We start from the raw sequence: 4,552 nt of genomic DNA, 5'->3' as shown, positions 1-4,552 counted from the left end.
GAGACTCTCCAACACCAAACTTAGAGTTTGGATATGGGAGTTCAACACCAAACTTAGAATTTGGTTGTGGCCTCCCAACACCAAACTTAAAGTTTGACTGTGGGGGCTTTGGTTGACTCTGCTTTGAGAGAAGCTTTTCATGCTTCCTCTCCATGGTTGCAGAGAGAGATCCTTGAGTTTTAAACACCAGGGAGTCCTCATTCATTTGGAGGACTAATTCTCCTCTGTCAACATCAATCACAGCTCTTGCTGTGGCCAGGAAAGGTCTTCCTAGGATGATGGATTCATCCTCTTCCTTTCCAGTATCCAGGACTATGAAATCAGCAGGGATGTAAAGGCCTTCAACCTTTACTAACACGTCCTCTACTTGTCCATAAGCCTGTTTTCTTGAATTGTCTGCCATCTCTAATGAGATTTTAGCAGCTTGCACCCCATAGATTCCCAGTTTCTCTATTACAGAGAGGGGCATGAGGTTTATTCCTGAACCAAGGTCACACAGAGCCTTAAAGATCATGGTGCCTATGGTACAGGGTATTATGAACTTTCCAGGATCCTGTCTCTTCTGAGGCAATGTCAGTTGATCCAGATCACTTAGTTCATTGATGAACAAGGGAGGTTCAACTTCCCAAGTATCAATGCCAAATAATTTGGCATTCAGTTTCATGATTGCACCAAGAAACTTGGCAGTTTGCTCTTCAGTAACATCCTCATTCTCTTCAGAAGAGGAATACTCATCAGAGCTCATGAAGGGCATAAGGAGGTTCAATGGAATCTCTATGGTCTCTAGATGAGCCTCAGAGTCCTTTGGTTCCTCAGAGGGAAGCTCCTTATTGATCACTGGACGTCTCAGGAGGTCTTCCTCCTGAGGATTCACGTCCTCTCCTCTCCTCACAGGTTCGGCCATGATGCTTATGTCAATGGCCTTGCACTCTCCTTTTGGATTCTCTTCTGTATTACTTGGGAGAGTACTAGGAGGGATTTCAGTGATCCTCTTACTCAGCTGGCCCACTTGTGCTTCCAGATTTCAAATGGAAGATCTTGTTTCATTCATGAAACTTACAGTGGCCTTAGACAGATCAGAGACTAAGTTTGCCAAATTAGAAGTGTTTTGTTCAGAGTTCTCTGTCTGTTGCTGAGTGGATGATGTAAAGGGTTTATTATTGTTAAACTTGTTTCTTCCACCATTATTAAAGCCTTGTTGAGGCTTTTGATCCTTCCATGAGAAATTTGGATGATTTCTCCATGATGAGTTATAGGTGTTTCCATAAGGTTCACCTAAGTAATTTACCTCTGCTATTGTAGGGTTCTCAGGATCATAAGCTTCTTCTTCATAAGAAGCCTCTTGAGTACTGTTGGATGCAGCTTGCATTCCATGCAGACTCTGAGAGATCATATTGACTTGCTGAGTCAATATTTTATTCTGAGCCAATATGGCATTCAGAGTATCAACTTCAAGAACTCCCTTCTTCATAGGCGTCCCATTACTCACAGGATTCCTCTCAGAAGTGTACATGAACTGGTTATTAGCAACCATGTCAATGAGTTCTTGAGCTTCTGCAGGCGTTTTCTTTAGGTGAATGGATCCTCCTGCAGAAGTGTCCAGTGACATCTTTGATAGCTTAGATGAACCATCATAGAATATATCCAGGATGGTCCATTCTGAAAGTATGTCAGAAGGACACTTTTTGGTCAACTGTTTGTATCTTTCCCAAGCTTCATAGAGGGATTCACCTTCTTTCTGTCTGAAGGTTTGAACATCAGCTCTAAGCTTGCTCAGCTTTTGAGGAGGAAAGTACTTGGCTAAGAAAGCCGTGACCAGCTTATCCCAAGAGTTCAGGCTGTCTTTGGGTTGAGAATCCAACCATAATCTAGCTCTGTCTCTTACAGCAAAAGGGAAAAGCATGAGCCTGTAGACTTCAGGATCTACTCCATTAGTCTTAACAGTATCACATATCTGCAAGAATTCAGTTAAGAACTGAAAAGGATCTTCTGATGGAAGTCCATGAAACTTGCAGTTCTGCTGCATCAGAGAAACTAATTGAGGTTTCAGCTCAAAGTTGTTTGCTCCAATGGCAGGAATGGAGATGTTTCTTCCATGTAAATTAGAATTAGGTGCAGTAAAGTCACCAAGCATCTTCCTTACATTATTATTATTTTCGGCTGCCATCTCCTTCTCCTGTTCGAAAATTTCTGAAAGGTTATCTCTGGATTGTTGTATTTTAGCTTCTCTTAATTTTCTCTTCAGAGTCCTTTCAGGTTCTGGATCTGCTTCCACAAGAATGTTCTTATCCTTGCTCCTGCTCATATGACAAAGAAGAAGGCACAGAAAAATAATAATAATAATAGAGATCCTTTATACCATAGTATAGGGATCCCTGTGTGAGTAGAAGAAGAGGGGGAGACAAAGAATGTAATATAATGGAAGAAACACAACTGTGAGGATGGCAGAGATGTGAGATGAGATGTTAGGATATGAATGAATAAATAGAATAAGATAGGGGAGGGATAATTTTTGAAAATTATTTTGAAAAAGAGTTAGTGATTTTCGAAAATGGTTTTTGAAAATTGTTAGTATTTTTTTCGAAAAATTTTTTTAAAATTAAAAATAAAAATAAGAATAATTAGTTAATTAAAAAGAAATTTTTGAAAAAGAGGGAAGATATTTTCGAAAATTAGAGAGAGAGAGTTAGTTAGGTAGTTTTGAAAAACTTAAGAAACAAACAAAAAGTTAGTTAGTTAGTTGAAACAAATTTTGAAAAGATAAGAAGTTAGGAAGTTAGAAAAGAAATTTTGAAAAGATATTTTTGAAAAAGATAAGATAAGAAGATATTTTTGAAAAGATATGATTGAAATTATTTTTGAAAAAGATTTGATTTTTAAAATCACAAGATATGATTCTAGAACTTAAAGTTTGAATCTTTCTTAACAAGTAAGTAACAAACTTGAAATTTTTGAATCAAAATATTAATTGCTATTGTTATTTTCGAAAATTTGGTATAAAAATAAGAAAAATATTTTTGGATTTTTCGAAAATAACTAAGAAATTTGAAAATGATTTGATTTTTGAAAAAAAGATTTTGAAAAAGATAAGATTTTCAAATTGAAAATTTGATTTGACTCATAGGAAACAACTTGATTTTAAAAAATTTTGAAAAAGTCAATCCAAATTTTCGAATTTGATGAGAGAAAAAAGGGAAAGATATTTTTTTTTTTGATTTTTTTGTATTTTTATGATGAGAGAGAAAAACAAGAAAAATGATGCAATGCATGGCAATTTTAGATCAAAACTATGAATGTGTGCAAGAATGCTATGAATGTCAAGATGAACACCAAGAACACCGTGAATGTCATGATGAACATCAAGAACATATTTTTGAAAAATTTTTAATGCAAAGAAAACATGCAAGACACCAAACTTAGAATTCTTTAATCCTTAGACACTAAGAATTTAAGAATGCATATGATAAATATGAAAAGACACAAAACAAAAAATCATCAAGATCAAACAAGAAGACTTACCAAGAACAACTTGAAGATCATGAAGAACACTATGAATGCATGAAATTTTCGAAAAATGCAAGATGCACATGCAATTGACACCAAACTTATGACATGACTCATGACTCAATCAAGAAGCACAAAAATTGTTTTTGATTTTTATGATTTTCTAATTTTTTTGGATTTTTCGAAAAATTAATTGAAAGAGAAAAATAAGGATTCCAAAATTTTTAATATGAATTCCAGGAATCTTGCATTCTTAGTCTAAAGCTTCAGTCCAGGAATTAGACATGGCTCACTAGCGAGCCAAGCTTTCAATGAAAGCTCCGGTCCAAAACACTAGACATGGCCAATGGCCAGCCAAGCTTCAGCATGTAATTCTGACATGACACGCCTGACATACTCATTCCCAAAGGAATAGGACATGGCTTTACAGCCAGCCAGGCTTCAACGTGCTTCATGAAACACTAGAATTCATTCTTAAAAATTTTGAATAAAATTTTTGAAAACATTTTTATATTATTTTCGAAAACAGATGAGAATATTTTAGAAATATTTTTTTTTTTGAAAAATTTTTGAAAAGAAAACAAAAAGAAAATTACCTAATCTGAGCAACAAGATGAACTGTCAGTTGTCCAAACTCAAACAATCCCCGGCAACGGCGCCAAAAACTTGGTGTTGTTGCCGGGATTGGGATCTCAGACGATTCTTGGCGCCAAACAGGAACAATTAAGTCCCCGGCAACGGCGCCAAAAACTTGGTGCCAATACCATGGTTCACAACTTCGATACAACTAACCAGCAAGTGCACTGGGTCGTCCAAGTAATACCTTACGTGAGTAAGGGTCGAATCCCACGGAGATTGTTGGTATGAAGCTAGCTATGGTCACCTTGTAAATCTCAGTCAGGCAGATATAAATTGATAATGGTGTTTTTGAATAATAAATAATAGAATAGGGATAGAGGTACTTATGTAAATCATTGGTAGGAATTTCAGATAAGCGAATGGAGATGCTTTTCGTTCCTCTGAACCTCTGCTTTCCTGCTATCTTCAT

General features: G+C 36.2%; 1 non-coding gene across 1 annotated transcript; it reads left to right on the top strand.

The window, feature by feature from the left end:
- The first annotated feature begins 1,667 nt into the window (after positions 1-1,667).
- Positions 1,668-1,771, top strand: LOC112761338 (small nucleolar RNA R71). Its single transcript, XR_003181738.1, has one exon. It is a non-coding gene; the product is annotated as a small nucleolar RNA R71 (small nucleolar RNA).
- Positions 1,772-4,552: the final 2,781 nt, after the last annotated feature.

This window comes from Arachis hypogaea, chromosome 16, assembly GCF_003086295.3.
Source record: "Arachis hypogaea cultivar Tifrunner chromosome 16, arahy.Tifrunner.gnm2.J5K5, whole genome shotgun sequence".
Lineage (NCBI taxonomy): Eukaryota > Viridiplantae > Streptophyta > Magnoliopsida > Fabales > Fabaceae > Arachis > Arachis hypogaea.
This window is presented reverse-complemented; position numbering and strand designations above follow the sequence as displayed.